The 22,595-nt window shown below is 36.8% G+C and overlaps 1 protein-coding gene and 1 long non-coding RNA gene across 3 annotated transcripts in view; one reads left to right on the top strand and one right to left on the bottom strand.

The window, feature by feature from the left end:
• LOC128248488 (uncharacterized) overlaps nucleotides 1–7,806 on the bottom strand; it is an 8,141-nt gene extending 335 nt beyond the window's left edge. The window contains exons 1-3 of one of the 2 annotated variants that reach the window (XR_008264675.2): nucleotides 6,129–7,806; nucleotides 4,766–4,882; nucleotides 1–87 (exon numbers count right to left, since the gene is read on the bottom strand). The exon at nucleotides 1–87 is cut by the window's left edge and continues 335 nt beyond it. This is a non-coding gene — a long non-coding RNA (uncharacterized LOC128248488). The remainder of the gene's footprint in view (nucleotides 88–4,765; nucleotides 4,883–6,128) is intronic. The other variant, XR_008264676.2, reaches the window with a different exon arrangement.
• LOC106867957 (calcitonin receptor) overlaps nucleotides 1–22,595 on the top strand; it is a 246,476-nt gene that overhangs the window by 32,512 nt on the left and 191,369 nt on the right. The window lies entirely within an intron of this gene.

The raw sequence follows: 22,595 nt of genomic DNA, 5'->3' as shown, positions 1-22,595 counted from the left end.
TTTATCTATCATCACTTAATTCAGAAGATGAGGGCAAGCAAGTTTTGAAGTGTTAACGTGCTTTAATTTCCTGAACTAAACAAAAAGCTTATAAGAAAAAGAAATGTGAAAAATCATTAATAAAGAAAAGCATTGTTTGTTTGTGTGTGCTTTCCCTCAAGGTTGATTCAACATGCATGAGAAAATTTTATAAACAAGGATAATACAAACAGAAGTATTTTCTTTATTTTATGTGTGTGTGTATGTGGTGTGTATTTGTATGTGTGTGTATTTGTTATTTGTGTGTTTGCGTGTGTGTCCGTGTGTGTGTGTGAGAGAGAGAGAGACAGAGACAGAGAGAGACAGACAGACAGACAAACAATACTGAAAATTAAAAGTTATTATAAAACAAAACAAGAGAAATGAATAGCAAAATATCTAGATTGAATAATAACTGCCCTTCAGACCACAAATGCAATTATAAAGAATTTGACAGTTGTATTACATTTCAAGGTAACATTCGTTTTCAGGTCATATATCAAATTAACTAAACAATTAAAAATTACGGTTCAGCTAACACTCTTATAACTTCTGCCACCACAATGGAAATAATGACATATTTTTCGAAGTACATCAATTATAAAAACGAATAAAAAAATTGTTGATTCGTTGAATAACATACTAAAAATAAATTTGTCTGCTTTGCAAGTGCAAAGCGTTTGGAATTTATTCTCTGATTCTTTCTCCTTAATTGCTATTCAGAACTAATGTATACATATCCTCAGAAAACCTTTAAAACCTCAAAAGATTTTAATCCCTTGGGATTTAAACCGACCTAATCCATCCCAAATATTTTACCTATAATATGTTAAAGCCGGCACTTACAATGTCGTTCTAAAAATAATCAAATCATTGAGATCTCGAAACTTTGAGGTAGGGTAAAGGTAAAGACTCTTTTCGGTCATGAATGACCATGGGATTGCACCTAAAAAGTTACTCTCAGAGGCACAAGTCTGGGCAAGGTTGTTTATGGAAGACAAGCAGTCGCCCATGCATACCAAGCCTCCCCTCTCAACATTACCTATGTTATCCAAAGGAAAGGCAAAGGCCGATACAGCTTGGTACCTGTGACGTCGCAACTGATTTCTGTCACAGAGTGAGCTGGAGTAATGTGAAATAAAGTGTCTTGCTCAAGAACACAACACACAAATCCATCCAGGAATCGAATTCACTACCTCATTATTGTGAGCTCTAACCACTGAGCCACGTGCCTTCATAACTAATGAATGATTAACTCAAAACAATGTAAATAAGCAGTATATTTGAGAGAGTAATCAGAAAGCAAAAAGATTAAACTATTAAAAAACAGATAAAAGACAAGCAGCAAAATTCATATACTGACATGATGTGTTAGCTGCCTCATCAAAAGGTCAGGTCAGGTAAGGGGGCATGCGCCCTTGCAGCACATCGCTGCATCCACCATTATTCGGCATTTGTTCTGGTCGTCCTGGGTAACCTACTGAATAGTATCCCAGCCACTCTCCGTCTTTTCGAGATATTTCATCGTCCGCTGTGACAATGTGGCACGTGGCCGTCCAATACGAGCCGCCACCTCAGCCGATCCTCAAACAAGGGAAAACGATATGCTGGATCCAGCACGGAAAATCGAGCAACGTGACCAAACAGTCTGAACTGACACTCCCGAATTATACAAGTACAGTACGCATTCCAGTCTCTGATTACAGCTGTTGGTTGGTTATAAAATTCAATAAATGGTAACCAGAATCGTGTGTAAGTCCGGGTACCAAAAGAGTTCAGGTTATGTGGGTACCAGTATGTCAAAGAATAAACCTAACGTTTTCGTTGCGTGTCGTAAAGGGCGATTAAACGAGGCTGAGGTAGGATTTGCACTCCAGCCTCGTAATACTTTCACTCGCTTCGGCTACACAAACAAAGCCATCAAGTTCTCTCATCCAGAGAAGTACTTCGACTGCCTATAGGGCACATCGTATGAAGTAGTTGAGGCAAAGCTCTCAGGAACCCCTTCTGCCAAATGGGAGAAACCTGCTTGGGTTAGAGGGTTGTTGCTTGAGTGGTGTAAAGGTGTCATCCGGCAGGAATAGAGAATATGTGTTCAATCAATGGAGGGCTATTTGGGTAGGGGCCTTCAATGGTCTCTGTTTGAGGGAACTCATCAACAGGATCACCTTTATTGTTCTAGATATCACCAACAAAATCACTTTTATTGTTCTAGATATTCTTCTCATTTACAGTTTAATACTAATTTACCCCTTTTTCCTTTTGCCTTTTATTCTCACGGTAACAGTGACAAAATTTCCATTTACTCTTTATTTAATAAGTCTTTGCAGCATTTCAACACTAATATACTCGGGTTTTTAAATTATTTACGTATATTTCTTGAGTTGATAGTAACCTACAGCATTCATTTCAGTGTAGCCTAATTGGCAGTTACCTTTATATTTCATTATATAGTATTCAAAAACATCAATCATTTGAATTCATCTTTTTTCTTTTAGATATTAACCAGTTTATTAAGCAGTGTATTTCTACTAAATGTTCTTTTTAACCGTCACCAGTATCATATACTCTATTTTCACGGATCATTTCAGTGAATTTCTTCAATGTATGTAATATTATGTGGAAGCGCGTGGCTTAGTGGTTAGCATCATGATCGCAAGATTGTGGTTTCGATTCCTGGACAGGGCGACGCGTTGTGTTCTTGCGCAAGACACTTCATTTCACGTTGCTCCAGTCCACTCAGCTGGCAAAAATGGGTAACGCTGCGATGGACTGGCATCCCGTCCAGCTGGGGAACATATACGCCAATGAAACCGGGAAACCGGGCCCATGAGCCTGGCTAGGCTTTAAAAGGGCGCATTTATTAGTTTTTTATGTAATATTATACAATGTAATAAGTTAAGCATTTATAACACTATTTTACTTTCTCATAAAATTATTCATTCGTGTTATAAAATTTTGCTAAGATTTCATTTTCACAAAAATATTTAAAAATACTCTTCTAACGTTTACTACTATAGATATTTTTTGCTTCAATCCATTCAATCTGACTTGCAATTAATCATATACATACATACATGTATGTATGTATGTATGTATGTATGTATGTATGTATGTATGTATATATATATATATATATATATATATATATGCGCATATATAATGTGTGTCTCTATATATGTGTATGTATATATGTATATATAATATAGATTTATGTATATATGTATGCATATACATACACGCACACTGACGCACATATAAAATCTAACTTGCACTTAACCGATTCTCTTTCAACAACCTCCATTTTTGTGTTGAAGAAGTGGAGACAGCCACAAGTATGCAAATATATTCACCATTACAGCTCTACAAAATTCAGCTGGAATTTTCTTTTAATCTAAGTTAACATATCCCTAAATAAATACTTGTTGCTATTTTCTATTTTCGGATACCTTTTATTTCGTTTTAGCCTTTTTATTCCCTTGAAACTTTAATACATCTCATGTCATACAACATTGACATATGCGTGCCTCTCGCATTCAGTTTTAACGAATTACATCCAAACGCTCATGTTAAATTAGGAATAATCTATATATTTCAATATTTATTCTAGTTTCTTCTTATTGTTGCCCATTGAATTTAAATTTATATTTCTAAATCGTTTCCTTTTTTGCTATTTTCTGAAACATGAAAAATCATTTTTAAACCGCAAAAATTTAATATTATTTCATTGCACTAAGGCGGCCAGCAGGCAGAATCATTATCGCGTCGGACACAATACTTAAAAGCTCTTCGTCCGTCTTTACATTCTTAGTTCAAATTCCCCCAGCTTTCATTGCATTTCATCTTTTCCAGATCGAGGAAATATCACTAGCTAAGCACTGGGGACGATGTAAACGACTACCCACCTGCACCAAAATTTCAGACCTTGTGCCTATATTTGAAAAGATTATTTCATTGCACTACTAACTCTTTCATGTTTCAACCTAATTTGATATTGCCAGGCAGAGTCGCTACCTTTTTTCAAATTTACATTTTGATATCTGTATATTGGCACATTTATTTTAACGCATCTTTTATATCCTTTATTCACGTTGGTTTGCTTACTTATTTTTACCCCGGATTTTCTGTTTGAAGCGTGTTTCCACACGAGAAATTTTCCTTTGTACAAATGCATATAACCACTTCTGCCTGATATAATTACTAGGGTAATCTGATCTCCTGTCATTCATTAAGATATATATAATATATATATATATATATATATATATAAGCCTGTCGTATATATGTATATGTATGTGTGTATATGTCTGTGTGTCTGTGTTTGTCCCCCCAACATCACTTGACAATAGATGCTGGTATGTTTACGTCCCCGTAACTTAGCGGTTCGGTAAAAGAGATCGATAGAATAAGTACTAGGCTTACGAAGAATAAGTCCTGGGGTCGATTTGCTCGACTAAAGGCGGTGCTCCAGCATGGCCGCAGTCAAATGACTGAAACAAGTAAAAGAGTTAAAGAGTATATATACATGTATACGTGTGTGTGTGTGTGTCTTTGTGTCTGTGTTTATATATATATATATATATATATATATATATACGTGTGTGTGTGTGTGTGTGTGTGTGTGTGTGTGTGTGTGTGTGTGTGTGTGTGTGTGTGTGTGTGTGTGTGTGTGTGTGTCTTTGTGTCTGTTTGAATCCCACTACCGTTTGGCAACCGGTGTTGGTATGTTAACGGTATGGTAACTTACCGGTTCGGCTTAAGTCTCCGATAGAATAAGTACCAAGCTTTAAAAAAAGTACTGGGGCCGATTCATTCGACTAAAAATTCTTGAAGGTGGTGCCCCAGCTAGATCGCAGTCCAGTAACTGAAATAAGTAAAGCATAAAGGATAAAATATACAGTAGTAAGACAGATATTCGGAGAGAGGAAAATGTCAAAATAGTAGCTGTAGGTTTAATTCCTGTGGCAAGGTTAATAAAAAAAATAAATAAATAAAATAAAAATAACTGCTGATGAAAGTCTTTCAAGCACAGGAAAATGAAAGATAAAAATATTGCTATAGTGTTAAAGTCAAAACATGAACGGCCTGTAGGGCGGGAAGAGAGATGAGTGACTGGGTAAGAGAATGGGTAAAGATCAAAAGGTGAAAGATAATAGGTGAAGAAAGGTCATGGGTTTGAGAACAGACTTGCTAAGAGAGCTTAAGTTTTGTAAAAATACTTGTTATATATGATAAATTGTGTGGGAGGAGGTTGGCCGGGAGGAGTGAACAAATGAAACAGAGAGATAAGAAAGAAGGGTTGGGGAAGAAATGGAAATGAAGAAGAAAGAAAGAAACAAACAAACAAACAAACAAACAAAAGAAGGAAGGAAAGAATTAAAATACAGAAAAGTATTGGAAAAGATTCAGGTCAAATTGAGTTTTGGATGACAGTTGAAAATATAAAAAATATTTGAGAAAAAAGTAAGAAGTTTTAATAAAATGAAGAATAAAAGTTATGTTTTAGAATATAAATCTTAGTTGGATTGCAGAAAGAAGATAGTAAAAAAATTAAAATTTTTAAGAGATGGATTTGGAACTAAAGAAAATATAAAAAGGAGCAATGGTATCTTGGTGCAGAGAAGACGAGATTATAATATAATAAAAACAGCTAAATGAAAAATAAGGTCATATAGTAGGAACTAGTATAATCCTTTGCCTTGCTCACTCTTATCTATCTATTTATCTCATAGCTTCCCAAAGTGGGCGATATCGCCCACCGTGGGCGATGGAAGAATTTCTAGAAAATGGTGGGCGATTTGAGATTTTGGCAGGCGATTTGAGAAAACTCCGAAAAATAAAAAAAAGTTATGAGAGGTTATATGTCATATGTAATTCTGTGGTTTCATATCAAAGCACAAGTGCTATTTTCAGGATGTTGACAAAATGTGCAATCACGCACAAAATGACAGCTTTGAAATCGTGTTTCTTGAGTGGGTGAAAATGATCAAACTTTAAACATCTATAACTTTTTAAAAACATTTTCCTGGAAAAAGTTGAAAAACTCGAGCAATTTAGCTTGGAAAGGTACATTAATGTGCCAAATTTTAAAATTTTCGATAAACTTTAACTTTTGAAATGCTGGCAACCAAACGAACTAGATCCATATTTGCCCCAGTAAAGACGTGTTATCTATCTGCCCTATTGACTTCTTCTCTTTGGGAATACCATACTGCCTTTCTGACGCCATCTGTAGAAATTCGTTTTCACATTTTCTCTTTACTCATGCCTCCAGTCAAGAAAATTTGTTGACAGTACAGTAGTGATTACTTATCGTTTGGATTAATCCCCTCTCCTCAGAACTGTCAGTTACAATGTGCCTTCTATGCGCCTTCTTTGCCATCAAAGATTGACTAACGAAGCAATGAAACCTTCACGCTTGAAGTATCACTTTCATACAAAGCATTCTGACAAGGAAGACAAGCTGTTATCATACTTTTTGCAAGTGAGCTCCTCTTTCAAAAAGTAAATACAAACATTCAACACGCTACTCCAGGAAACAAATGAACAGGAGAATAACGGGTTGATTGCATCGTACAACATTGCATTGCTTATTGCTAAGTCTGGGAAGTTTCACACAATTGGAGAAACATTACTTCGCCCAGTTATCAAAGAGGTTTTGTCAACCGTTATGTACGAAAAATCCGATAACATTATGAAGAAGATCTCACTTAGTAATAACACATTTTCTCGATGCATCAATGAAATGGCCAACGATGTCAAACATCAGCTCATTAATATTCTCCAGCGTTCTGAATTTTCTATACAAATGGATGAGTCAACTGTTGTGAACAATCAATGTTTGATGATGGTATATGTTCGGTATTTCAGCGAAGACCTTCAACCTTGTGAGGAAATGCTGTTCATAGAGAAACTGCCGCTTGATTCAAGAAGTGCAACTATTTTTCGCACTCTCAAGTCTTTCCTTTTAGAACATAATAACCCGCTCAGTAATATCCTTGCCTGTGCGTCTGATGGAGCCCCTTCGATGATAAGAAAATACAGAGGTTTTTCATCTCTCCTAAAGCGTTAAATTTCCCACCAAATACTAAAGGTTCATTGCTTGGCACACCGGCAACATTTAGTGGCAAAAAATATGAACGGTAGGTTGAATGATGCGCTACAATTAGTTATCAAGACTGTGAACAAATTAAAATCCAGTTCTTTGTCTGATCGAATTTTCCGTCAACTCTGTCTGAGAAATGATGAGGACCATACTAAACTTTTATACCAAATTGAAGTCCGGTGGCTGTCAAAAGGAAACTGTGTTTTACGCTTTGTTGAACTGTTTCATATAATCATCTCTTTCTTTGAAGATACTCCACTATCCGTTTCACTGATGGCTGCAAGGTGTGATATCTTTTTTCTTTGTGATATATTCACAAAATCAAATGATTTGAATAAGTTATTACAAGGAAACAGAAAAACTCTCATTGATTGTAAATCGTTTATCACCACCTTCTTTACGAAATTGGTGTTGTATAAGACTAACATTTCAAAACATCATTCCATCAATTTCCATAACTTAGATGAATTAGTTGATGAGGATTTAACTACATATCGCAGCTGTTTACAATCATTGCACGATAACATGGTGGAGCGATTTCAAGATGTTATTGTGCTGAATATTCCGAATTGGTATAGCAATCCGTTTGATGTCGATGCAGTCGATTGCGAGGATGACATTCAGTAGGAATTGATAGAATTACAAAATGACAATGACGTCACAATGCAATATCGCCGTAATGGCAAAGAAGGTTTGTGGTACCATCAGAGTATATTGAATTCCTACCTAAGTCTGTGGAAACATCTGAAATTACTTTTGCTTGCCTTGCCTACCTCATATCTGGTCGAATCTGGTTTTAACCATGTTGGAACTTTACTTTCCTGTAAAAGAATTGGACTGGATGTGACACAACGAGGAGACTTGCGGCTAAAGTTGACAAGTCTTAAGCCGAATGTATCTGCATTAGCTGCATCGTACCAAACACATGATTCTCATTAAAAAGTTTTATTCTTTTCCTTTATAATACAATCATTAATTGTTTTTGCATCGGTAGTTCTGGTCAATGGTTCATTTGGGGAAAATGAAAATCAGTGTAAAAGAAAGCGCAAGTTTCCAGAAGTTAATCTGTCTGAAAAATATAGTTAACGTTTGAATTTTATTGACAAATGGCAAAACTAAACCCACAATAAGGGATTTGTAAACACCCGCATATTTAGTACAAACGGCACTAACAGGGCAACGAGTCTACGATATAGTGTGTGTGTGTCAAATGATACGGGGAGGGGCTAAGGGATTTTGTGTTAGTGAGTTGTGTTAGGGTTTATTTTCACATAGTTGGGCAATGGACCCTTTATTTGGTCGATATTGCAATTTGGCGCGAAAAGTTTGAGAAACACAGATCTATCTATCTATCTATCTATCTATCTATCTATCTATCTATCTATCTATTTGTCTGTCTGTCTGTCTGTCTGTCTGTCTATCTGTCTGTCTGTCTGTCTGTCTGTCTATCTATCTATCCATTTATCTACTTATATATCTCTCGATCTGTCTATTTACATACTTACGTGTCTATTTTGTTATCATCTATCTATCGATCTACCTACCTCTCTACGTATCTTCCTATCTGATTGTGCTTCTTGCGATCGATCTATTAGCCTTTCAGATAGCTCCCTAAAAGAGGATGCATATGACCATCATTATGTTATCTCCTTGCTCAGATCCTATGCGTTTTCATCAAAGTATTGATTTCGAAACTAACAACTTACCTACCTACCTACCTACCTACCTACCTACCTACCTACCTACCTACCTCCTACCTACCTACCTACCTATCTATCTATCTATCTATCTATCTATCTATCTATCTATCTATCTATCTCTTCATCTCCTCCTGTGTCTTCGAATCAATACTCTAATAATATAATTCATTTCGTCACATTTTCCAGTATCATGTATAGAAGTCACCCATCATTTCCACTCATGTTACTGTTAGTTTTTCCTCCATTGCTATTTCCAGTAAAGTGCTGTGACTTCGGACTGTAGGAGCCAGGTACCAGCAAGAGTATTGCTCTGAATAAAGATGATCCTGCAGCCTAGTTTATAAAACACACACTCACACGCACATAACACACTCATATAGAAAGCAGGCGTCTACACAATTTCCGATTACCAAATTCATTTGCTAGATATTTGTCGACTCGGCGCTATAGTAGAAGGTGCTGCATAGTGGAACTGAACCCCAAATTATATGGTTAAGAAGCTAACTTCTTAACCACACAGCTGCATTTGTTCTGCAAAAAAAATGGTGGACACTTATCAAGAAATCTCGAGAAATATCACTGAAGCCTTATCGGAGACTCTCATACAGAATCATAGAAGCCACGATGGCTTCGTGAGTGTGCCATCTCGGCTCTCAAGAATTTCATTGTGCAGGATAGTCATGTTACTACCACAAAAAGGCAAAGTTACCTTCTCGAATCATATCGACTCGTAAGGGCCGGATTCCCGGTTTCATGGGATATATATTCCTCATCATCTGAACGGGACGCCAGTCCGTTACAGGATTACTCATTTTGCCAGCTGAGTGAATTAGAGCAACGTGAAATGAAGTATTTTGCTTAGGAACACAAAGTGTCGCCCGGTTCAGGAATCGAAACTCCAGTCTTACGATCGTGAGTCCAGCACTCTAACCACTAAGCCACGCGCCTCCGCACCAACCTATCCGAATCTACAAGTCATTTTACACTGTAGTTAACGTTCACAATGCTGCCAACTATGCAATAGTTTCTTAATTCTCTTCAGCCTACTGGTGTCCTTTACCACAATCTGAAATTTTGATGCCGAGGGACAAGCCTATTATGTTGCTACAAAATCAGGATGCGCCACAATTCTGTAATGGTGCACGGTTAGCTGCCAAAACTTTATACCGAATGTGACCGAACGGTTATGACCGGTTATGCCAAAGGAAAGGATATTTTCATTCTATACATTCACCTCATCCTGTCATAAATGTCATTTCAGTTCAATCGCCTTCAGCTTTGGATGGCATAGTATTATAATGTGACATTTAACATGCCAAAGAAGCAGTCCTTCAAGATTGCTGAAGTTGAAGCGACACGTTCATGTTTCTATCATAGTCAGTTCTTTGTTGCTTAGACACAGACTAGGCCAATCTCATTCGAACATCGAAACACAAAACAAGAATATGTATTAGCGACAGTGGCATTATTAATACCGATAAATATTATCTTGCAAAACAAGAAATGTTAACAAATAAAACAGATTCCTTTTTAGGCTCTCTTCTGTTTCAGGCACTGCATGTCCACTTAGAATTTTGAGAAAACATATCAAGAACATTGAAATGGTATTTTCTTAAACCACATATTTAATATGATGAATTAACACAAACAAGCTCAAACATTTTACATATCATATCAAGGTTGACAAGTTAATACTTCTACCTATTCCACATGCAAGCATCGCAATTCTGCTTGCTAGTGTGTGTGTGTGTGTGTGTGTGTGTGTGCGTCGTGCGCACGCGCGTATCTGTGCCTGAGTGCGCGTACACGTACGTGTATACATACGTATATATCGGCATACACATATACAAGCATATATGTACACACACACGTGTACGTATGCATGTATGTATGTATATGTGTGTGTGTGTGTGTGCATGTATAAAGAATTTTAGTTAATCGTATCTTTGTACATAAGTATATATATATGTATTTATGTATTTACTTAAATTATGTAATAATTTATACTATTAAATATTATGTGCATATATATATATATATATATATATATATATATATATATACACGCATCACATACATGCATGCATACATACATACGTATGCATGCGCGTGCATATGTGTGTGTGTGTGTGTGTGTGTGTACACATACATATAATTCTTTACATAAATACAGACAGATGAATGTGTCATCAGTTTGATTAGATTCTTTCAAAATATAGCATGTATTTTGAGACTCATTAATCAATTTACACTTTTTTGTGTATTGCAGAAACGGGATATAATTAGAAATAAACAAACACATGTCTTAAGAGGTATCAAAATTGTATCTTCTTTTTTTCAGTCACATCTAGACTGTGCATATGTAGACTTTTGGAAGATATTATTAGACGAATTCTATATAGACTTTTTACGTTGCTGCAAAATTTAGAAATATGTCTTAAATGATTTTGTCAAAAACTAGGATAAAGCATCGTATTTCTTTACATGTCAACATTCGAGTTGACATTTAATCGACGAATGGAGAGCTCATTTGGTAACTGACTTTGAGTGACCATGGGCTGAAGAAAAGCAACGTCTACTTGCACAGCTCAGATCGTAAAGGGAGGTAATGAAATACCGTTTGTCATCGTTGCCTTTTCAGACAAAAAGCATCTGCAAACATATCGCATAATGTCAAATAAACAGGTCTAACTATTTGTATGAATGACACCGAATGGCTTGATCAATCTTTACTCTATCTAACCTATAAAGCTTAAATTATCAAGTCTTTCATTCTTTTACTTGTTTCAGTCTTTGGACTGCGGCTATACTTGGGCAGCGCCTTCAAGGGTTTTAGTCGAATGAATCAACCCCAGTACTTTTTTTAAAAACTTGAAATTTATTCTATCGTTTTCTTTTGCCGAACCGCTATGTTACGGAGACGTAAACAAACTAACTCCGGTTGTCAAGTAGTAATTCAGAAAATAAATAAGTTATTGATCTTGTTCAGTATATTTAAGACTAAGGAGTATATTTAAAGTAAACAATTTCAATAATATTGTACATATGGTCGGGTATGACGGCGTAATTAAGAAATTTGTTTCCCATGTTTTTGTTTGAGATATAAGTTCTTCTGAGAAGAATTCAAGCTGGTCGCTAATAAAATAACAAGTCTTTTTGAGTTAAGAGAATTCCCGGGTTTGTAAATATGTGGTTCAGTTAGTGTGTGTATATATGTAGGTGTATGCACCTGCACTTATGTTCTGTGTGAACACATGACTTTAGTGCTTTTGGTGTTTGTGGGTGCGCGCGCGTTCATGTGTGTGTCTTTGTGTGTGATCATTACTTTTTACATATGTGTCTTTGTAGATAAACATTTGTAGATGCCACCGTATATATATATATATATATATATATATATATCAGTATGTTGTCCTGGGTATGACTTTAAACTGCATCCGGTTGTGGGGCCCTGGTACGGGTGTTCCGGGATTCTGAGGAATGTGGAACCACCTCTTAGCCACTAGTGTTTCTAGGTTTTCTCTGAGTCGGAATAGCAGCACCTATTAAGGTCCAACCTGTGGGAACCACTGGGTGTGAAGGATCCCTAGTTCTCGTGAGATCTTCCTCCTAGGAGAAGGTGAATCCGTAAAAAAAAAACACTGCAAAAGTCCCCCAACCCCCGAAATGCAATTGGTTTCTGGTTGTTTCGACTTCAGTCGTGCCACTGGATTCAGAGCTTATTGAGCCGAAAAGTGGATTCAGTGTTGGGCAACGCTTTATACACTCAAATCAATTTACCCAAGGAACCTCTGACTCTTGGAACGTTTGCACATACTTAACTGAGTTTTAGAAAGTGGTCTTTCTCGGTCGCGACTTCTGTGTTCGTAAGTATGTATGTGTGTATGTGTGTATGCTTGTATGTACGTTTGGGGTGGTAATGATGATGATGATGATCGTTATAACGTAAGATGAATAATGATATGGTGCTTTATTAACGAGCGAAGAAAACATTGCAACAATTCCAAACCGAAGTGCAAAATGGCGAACTGTAACTTCAGTAAAACACGATGCAAAATGAATCTTCTGTACCACAGTTAGCGTGCTAAGGCGAAAAGAGTAATCACACAGCAATGAGTCAATGTATATCTAACATCACCCGATAGAATCAATAAAGTGTCACCCCGGACGAATCGACGTAAGCTTAAATAAACGTTGTGAGAGCGAAAAACGACACATGACAGAATCGTGTCCATTGATTGGATGACACTTAATAAACAATGTTTTGTGTCGAGACAATTGGAGTTGTCTCAATGATAATGATAATGACGACGACGACGACGACGATGATGTGCTAATGCGTTCAACTCTTACAGCTTGTTCCAGTTTTCGATTTCCACGTTCATTTCCCATATGAATATAGTATTTGAAACCTCAAGAATTATTAAACACGATGTTAAACAGACCATGGGTTTCAACTAAAATTGAGTAGAAAGTAGTTTAATCACGAGAGACTTTTAATTCGTGCACTGGACACTATTTTGAATATGTTCAAATCTCTCTGAACTGGACCAAATGACAATACATTTTGAATAAGAGGGTGTCAACTATACATGTATGCACTTGTGCTTGTATTTGTGTGTGTCTATGTGTGTGTGTGTGTGTGTGTGTGTGGGTGGGTGCGTATGAGTGTACCTGTGCATATGCATTTAGATATTGCCTGCAATATGTGTGTATATCTACTCTAGATTTTGTAGAGTTCTGCATCACAGATTGCTTGTGCATTTAACTGTATTACATACATACATACGTACATACATACATACACATACACGTATACACAAACATACATACGCACACATATATATAGAAAGATAGGGATATCTCTCTCTCTCTCTCTATATATATATATATATATATAAATTTATATAAGGTTACTATTCTCCTAGGCCTTTTGCGACTCTTCGTGCTGGAAAATTTATCTATCTAGGAGAGTAGTAATCTTATATAAATTTGGCAGACAATCCCCCTAGTGTTAATTTCACGATTTCATTTGACAAGATAGTACCACACACACACACACACATGAAAACACCTACGTCGTCGATGACATCTACACAAAAAAAAAGTTTTGTATAATTTTAGCAAGTTTTCATTTTATTTTCTCGATAGTGTTTTTTTTTTGTTTTGTAATTGGAAATACTTCTTGGAGAATTTTTCAGTTTTTTTTTTCCCTTTTTGGTTTAGTAGCGAGAAGTATTTGAAAAGAAAAAGTTAAAAGTAAAACATGAATCAACGCTATCAAAGCAAATATATATGTAAGAGCCATTAAAGTTTTCCATGTAAATTTTACAATACTGAAACTGACCACTTCAAAATTACAACCGGTTTTCAAAGATCATGGAAATCTTTCATCCTGTTGATTATAAACAACATGGCTGCAGCTACCTAATGTAGTAATTGAAGCATTATCACTTTGTCTGAAATTAAATTGAAAAATGAAGAAGCAATTGAACATAAAAGAACTACTTACTTCAAAATGTACCTTCTGGGATATATATACATACATACATATATATATATATATATATATATATATATATATATATATATATATATATATATATACGGTTTAGATATAGATTCAAGGTTGAATATGGTACTTATGCGTAGGCACCCGAATATCGCATCCCAAAAGGATAGGTGATTAAAATCAAAAAATAAGCAACACGGATTTCAAAGGTGATTGCAGTACGCACGTTTCATGCTACTTCAATTCATTTAAGTAATACGAGCATTACCTTAAATGCAATATGAAGAGCAATCTTCAGCTGCACGAAAATGCAGAAAAATTACTGTAGAAAAGACATATTATAAATGTGGCAACATTTCAAATCCAAGTGGGAGAGAGAATACATAAAAATCCAAATGTTAGGAAGAATACGTAAGTCCATCTTGACATAGCCGAGTCTATCAGGCTAGTAATTGATTCTAGACAAAAGTTTTAACTGTCTCAGATTTTATTGTTTCTTATCTAGTGGTGATAGCAAAGGGACAATTACTTCTAAAGAGAGGGAAGGTGTAAATAATATGTGACAATTATTCGATCACATATTATTTACAGATAAATTCCTCTATTGACATAATATCGAGGTCTCTTTCTTTCTTTTCTTGTCTTTTCTATCAATATATATATATATATATATATATTTATACATACACGAGGATGTGCTGAAAAGTTCCTGGCTTTGGGTTAAAGAAAATACAGGAGGATCAGTTAATTATGATTTTATCCAACATATTCTCTCAGATTTACTTATTGCAGCGTTCCGTAAAGGTTCACTCTTAAAGCCAAGAACTTTTCAGTGCCCTCTCATTTGTATGTGTGTGTGTGTGTGTGTGTGTGTGTGTGTGTGTGTGTGTGTGTGTGTGTGCGTGCGTGCATGTGCGTGCATGTGCGTGTGCGTGTGTGTGTGTGTTTGTGCGTGCGTGTGTGTGTGTGTATGTGTGCGCGTGTGTGTGAAGGCGCATGGCCTTCGTGTCCGTCATTTCATCATCGTCACCACTACCGTCATCATTATCACCAACTTCACCACCACCACCACTACCATCACTATCGCCACCGCCAACAACAACTACCACACCACCACCTTCACCACTGCACCGGCTCATCGGTCAATTCACCGCTTTTATCACACGACCGCCATCATCTGGCTACCGTTTCACTCAGCACCAACACTACAACCTCTATCATTCTACTACTATACCAGCCTCCTGCATCTATCAACGCCACATCCATCCACCACAAGCACCACCACCACCACCACCACCACCATCACTACCACCAATATCTCTGTCACTGTACCAGCCTCTGTCGCTCCTCTAGAACCACGTCCATTTATCATCACCGCGTTCCTCCATCACCGCCATGTCTGTCACTAACGCTGACATTTCCAATCATTCTATCACGATGAGTCCGATATAGTGTAGGTTGCCCCTTCCGTTGTTCTATGTCTAAGGCAGACAGTTTTAATTCTTTTCAACAATTAATTGAATTGAAGTATGCAAAAATTAATTATCTAACCTAATGACTCGAGGGAATGCCTGCAGTAGATTTAAAATCGTATTATGTGAGCTGGTGTCCAGTATATTATCCATTCAGCCATAGCATCCACCATAATATTTCATAATCCATTCAGTGAAAATGGCCTTCTTTAACACGTACTAAGATGATGGTACTCTGACGGATACATATGGTTTATTGATCTGCGAGAAATAACAACTAAATATCTCTCAAATCACAGTATTTAAAAGGAAGTAAGCATTGAATAATTTATTCCGGGATATACTTTTTTTTATAACTATCTCTAGCATAGCAAGCCATGAAATTTGTAAGAAGGAACTAACCAATCAAATCGGTTCTCCAGTAATCTACAGGTACATTATTTTGTCACCTCTCAGACTGATGACCAGCGAAGTTAACTTCGGCGAGATTTGAACGTAAAGAGTCAGATAAAATACTTCAAGGAATTTTGTACGACGCTTTAACGTTTCGGCCGATCAACTCTTCCAAATTATTTTGTAATAATTGTTTCCTAACACCAGTACAAGGATTATGAAGAGATATTAGTCAATTTAATCGAGTTTAGTACTTCGCTGGTACTTTATTTTATTGACCTCAAATCGTTGACAAGCAATGTTGAACTCGGTGGAATTTGAATACTGAATATAAAGCGCCTGAGGGTTAGGGCGATGGATTGGCAGAATCCATAGCCCTATTCCTCGGAGCGTCCGTTTTCGTTCCAACGCTTTATATTCCAACGAAGAAACCATCGCCCTGAATTATTTTGTAATAAAAAATATACCATTGTATATAGGTCAAAAATCTTGTCCCAAATTCTTTGATAATCGCTTCTATCTTTACGAAACATTTCCGACCACCTATCTTTATAAGCATATTTCTGCAATCTATGGAAACACACAGTTCCTTCTCAAATATAAAGAAACTTCTCTAATCCCCACCCTCGCACTCACAACATATTAAAAGTTATAAAAATGGTTATAAGCAACCACCTCCTTTATCTCCTCAATACTCTCAAACTCTGATAGCCCTAACTTCTACTTTTAAAATGGCCAAGGAAATAAATGATATTAAAGGAAACATAATGACAATTATGGTTGATCCAAGGGTCGCAATATCTTACACTAGGATCGCATTTCTGTGAAGGCTCAAAGAAATAAGCTCTCCAATTTTGAAGTGGCTCAATGAAATCTAGAAAAGTAAATAAACAGCCTACTGCTGGCTACTTCTCATTAAATCCATCTAAAACGTATTGCCTTCTTCAAGGTTTTTCCTAGGTTTGTGGAACTAATGTACTCACTATTTATTGCCAAAACTATGGATCTCTTTGATTACTATTTCCTTCTGGTGGACCCCCATAGCCATTCGATGTCTAAAATCTAGTTTTATAGAAACTTCTTTCGAAATTCATATATCGTTTTTCAAACTTTGATTTGTGTAGGTTGAACAATGTAAAATGTTAGAGAAAGAAATCTAGCTATTTCTTGCAATACACACCAATCTAAAGCAACAATTTTCAGGGGTCCTTGAAATACTATTGTGGATCTCCGATTTACTATTTTGTTGTGTAGATACCCTCACCAAATCTTATATGGACCCTCAGGGGCCATATAGACCCCGGTTAACAATCACTAATCTACAACCTTCAATAGTACTGCTTGTAATAGCATCAAAACTATTTCTGGTCAGGAAAATTTTTTTGAAAGCCAGTGATGATAATTCAAAACTGAAACCGGGATTCAAGTTATAAGCTATGCGTTTTTGATGAAGATGCAACTGCCATATGCTAGACATTTCTCTCAAAATATTCAAATAGGCCGCCCTTCGTGAACTGGCGATCGAATATCAGATTCTGGCTATTAAGGCTAAAATGAGCATCCAGGCCTGAAATCTCTGACAAGCTGACTTTGATCTGGTTCTACTACTCCGTTTCGGTTCCAGAGTATTAAACTTGAATTAAATGCTACAAGTGGATGTGACAGGCTTCTGTTGCATGGAGCACGCATTAGACAAAGTGTTTATCGTGAAGAACTCTAGTTGAATCTTTTTGTTCAGTAATACCATTTAGTGCATTAAATCATATGGCATCAGTTTGCCGTTCTGTTCGAAGATGTTAAACCCGAGAGAAATTGTCAAAAGGACTTAAAATGTCTCAACTGAAATTGTGCTGAGAGGGCAAAGCTTTAATTGCTTAATTTCGTAGTAGTTTGGTTGAACTATGTGTATTACAATAACACTGATATTATAAGAGAAATTACCAATTCAGATGAACTCCAAGTATATATATATATATATATATATATATATATTTAGCAGAATCAACAAAATGACTCAAAATCCTAGAGTTTTGTGCGAGTGCCAACACACGAAACTCTCGGACCTTGAGATACTCTGTTGCTTCTGCTTCATATTTTGAGTTCCATTTTGCCTATTTGACCAACATTCCTATATATATATATATATATATATGAAAGAAGGTTTGAAAATGCACTTATTTTTAAAAAATATTTATTTACTTAACCGGTTTCACTTTTTTAGAAAAAGATTATCAAAAGTCTTTGAGAATAATAAAAAATGTTAAAAAACAGTCTGAGTATTAAAATGCATATATACATTCTTTGATGATAAAATATATTTAAAGTATAAAGCTTTGTATGAACTTTGTAGTGTTACATACTGATTGTCACACATTCTCTGATATTAAGGTGAAATTGTTAAAAACAGTGTTAAAAACAGTGTATGAAAATACACAAATGGAAAAATACATATACATATACATATTCTCATACATATTCTTTGACAATCGAATAAAATTGAGAAGGAACTGACCTGGCCTTTTTCTCTTGTGTATATTGAAGGAATGTTTTACTGTCTTAAGAGACAGTATGACTGGCTAGCTGGGGTGGGAGGGAAGAAGAGTTAAAGAAGATTTTTTTATTTTTGGTTGGTCTGTGACAGTCTGTCATGGTTCACTGGTTTTTGGGACTGGTTTTGTGCACATCTCTATGTGTGTGTATATATGTGTGTTTGTGTCCGTGTGTGTGTGTGGGGGTGTGTGTGGGTGTGTGTGGGTGTGTGTGTGTGTGTGTGTGTGTGTGTGTGTGTGTGTGTGTGTGTGTGTGCCGTTTTTATTGGTCCCAGAGTTTATTGTGGAATGTGTATATGAGTGTGTTTGAGTGTTTTTTGTGTCGGTGGGGATGTTAGGTGTGTGTACGTGAGACTGTGCGTATATCTCTTTGTCTGAGTGTGTATGTGTTGTTTTGATCGTCTTTGTGGTGTGTGTGTGTGTGAGAGCAACCGTATGTATGTGTGAGGGTGTGTACGTATGTGTGCGTATGTGTGTGTATGTATGTGTGCATCTGTGTGTGTGCGTGGGAGTGTTTTGTGTGAGTGTGGGAGTGTGTGTGTGTCTCTCTGTCTGAGTGGGTGTGTTGTTTTAAATACCTTGTGGTGTGTGTGTGTGTGTATAAGCAAACGTATGTGTGTGATGGTTCATATGTATGTGTATGTCTATGTCTGTATGTGTGCGTGTGTGGCATGTGTATATGAGTATGTGTGTGTTTTTTTATCTATGGTAGGATGGTGTGTGTATGTGTGTGCACGTTTGTGTGAGTGTGTATGTGTGATTAATATTTGTTAGGGTGTTGTGTGTGCGCATGTGTGTGTATGTGTATATGTGTTTGTTCGTGTGTGTGCGTGAGTGCGTTTGTGAGTGCGTGTGTATGTGTGTTTGTGTGTTTTTTGTGTCGGTGGGGATGTTAGGTGTGTGTACGTGAGACTGTGCGTATATCTATTTTTCTGAGTATGTATGTGTTGTTTTAATCAACAAATTAAAATCCTTTCAAAAGGACTAAAATTCACTCCAACTCCACAATACCCCAACTTGAGTGAAATACAGGATGATGTCTCCCACTTTTGTAGAAAATTACGCCTCACAGAGGAATTTTTTGACAAAGAAATCAATAACGACGAATCAATGGTTCGTAACAAGAGCCATTATAATCCCATAAAAGGTAAAAACAAAACATTGGACAAATTTTGTGAGTACATTTCGAACTTTCCTTATAATGAACTTCCACTACCTAAACCCAAACCCAACACCAGTAAAAACGAATGGAAAATCATCCATGAGTTACGAAACAATCATGACATCACAATCAAAGAAGCAGATAGGGTAGCACTGTCGTCATTATGGATACAGAACAATACAAAAACTCTGTATCTCAACTCTTACAAGACACTACGTACTATGAAAGAGTAGTCAACTACCAACAAACAAGAACAATGACCAAATTAAACACACTCATTTGCCAACATCGAAACAACTTAACAACAAAGGAATGCGACTACCTAACAAACTTCAATTGCAAAACAAGCAACCTCTATGGACTCCCAAAAATCCACAAGAGCAAAACTATTTCTGAAGCTTGCAAAAAGTCCACTTCCACCTGTATCACTGTACCACATCCCACTGATCTCAGACTAAGACCAATTGTGGCAGGCCCAAACTGTGAAACACACAGATTAAGCAACTTTATCGATATCCTCCTGAAACCAATACTTCACCACATACCATGTATTGTTAGAGACGACCTGGACCTACTAAATCATCTACCCAAACATGCCAATAAAGACATTTTCATTGTTTCCTTTGATGTAATAAATCTTTACACTACGATCCCACATCAATATGGACTGGAAGCCATTAAATTCTGACTAGAAAAATACCCCAATGAGATCCCAGAAAGAATAAAAAAAGAATTCATCATCGAGGGCCTTAAGTTTATCCTTCAAAACAATTTTTTGAATTTTAATGATAACACCTACAGACAGGTATCAGGGACTGCAATGGGGACTAAAGTTGCCCCTACATATGCAAACCTGGTGATGGCCTACTTAGAATTGCAGATCTACGACAAATCCAAAACTAGATACGGCCTATCTTTCCACCAATACCTGTTGAAGAATTGGAAACGTTACTTGGATGATTGCCTCATCCTATGGTCCCACACACTCGACCAACTCTTTGACTTCAAAATTCTAATTAACAGTGTCAACAACCATATCCAATTTACAATGGAATACAGTCAAGACCAACTTCCTTTTCTTGACATTCTCATTATAAAAATGGGTACCAGCATTGAGACTGATATTCATTACAAACCGACTGATTCCAAGCAATACCTTCTGTTCACCTCCAATCACCCAAAACATACAAAGACAAACATTCCCTTCAACCTTGCGAGAAGAATTTGCACAATTGTCTCTAATTATAGAACTCGAAATAAAAGACTCGAAGAACAAAAGGCAATTCTCCTCGAAAGACATTACCCAGCATCATTAGTTGACAATGGAATAGAACGGGCCAAGGCAATTGCTACCCATGACCTGCGAAAACCGAAACACATACACGGCACGTTAAATAGTCTCCCATATCTCTCAACACACAATCCTAGAAATGCAGAAGCTTACACAATAATATACAAAAACATCCCACTACTGAATCAAGACCCACGTCTAAAAAGAGTACTCGCAACCCATAAAATAATAAAAAGCAAAAGACAACCCAAATCCCTAAAAAACCTACTCACGAATGCAAAATTGCCCAACACAAGCCCACCACCTACTGTCAAAAAATGTGGTCGTTCCAACTGCAGGACCTGCATCCACCTCATGGAAGGAACAACATACAGATTCCAGTCGGGACACACTTTTGTCATAAAAAATAACTTCACCTGCGCATCAAAAAATTTACTTTATGCCATAAGGTGTGAAGGGTGCCACAAAGAATACATAGGGCAAACGAGCCTTACTCTCAGAGAAAGGATGACAGTCCACCGCCAACAATTGAGGGATCCCACCACAAGACAGATACCACTCAGTGGGCACTTAGATCTGTGTGCACAAAACAAGTCCCCCAAATTCCTAGTTTTCCCATTATACCAATGCTCAGACAACACCACTGACCAAACACGAATAAATAAGGAAAATAATCTTATTCAAAAATACAGACCACAGCTCAACATACTCTAACATAAGCCTCCTCCCCAGGTGCACGCCCAAAACAAAGACACACAGATACGCAAAATCACACACATCAATACAATGCAAACCTCCGACACGAACACACTTACACACATATACACACACACACACAATCACAGTATCTCCACACCAGAGCACAAACCCACATACATTTCAAGAAAAAACACATGCGCATATATATACTTACAATACAATTGTAGCAACCACAACCAACACCCATACACACATATGTAAACAGGTACATGCACACACCTACACACCACTCCGGCAACCACAAATCATATTCACACACGCATATTTGCATACATATGTACACACACATACAAACACCATACGCCTGTTCCCCAGTAAAAATGTCACACACACACTCAAAAGAAAAACACACACAATACAATCCCAACAATCACAATAAACACCCACAAGCACACATGCACAGAAGCATGCACACACAATGACACACCTCCCCGACAAATACAAGCCACATAGACGCACTCACACAAACACACGCACACGTATACACACATATACTGTACTAACAATACAAACAAAACTAATCACTCACAATTACAGCGCACACACACATGTACACATATACACCAGGAAACTACACAAACCATACCCACGTACACACACATACAAACGCATACCCAGTACCAACATACACGGA

The sequence above is a fragment of the Octopus bimaculoides genome, chromosome 1, assembly GCF_046866305.1.
Source record: "Octopus bimaculoides isolate indiv1 chromosome 1, ASM4686630v1, whole genome shotgun sequence".
Lineage (NCBI taxonomy): Eukaryota > Metazoa > Mollusca > Cephalopoda > Octopoda > Octopodidae > Octopus > Octopus bimaculoides.
This window is presented reverse-complemented; position numbering and strand designations above follow the sequence as displayed.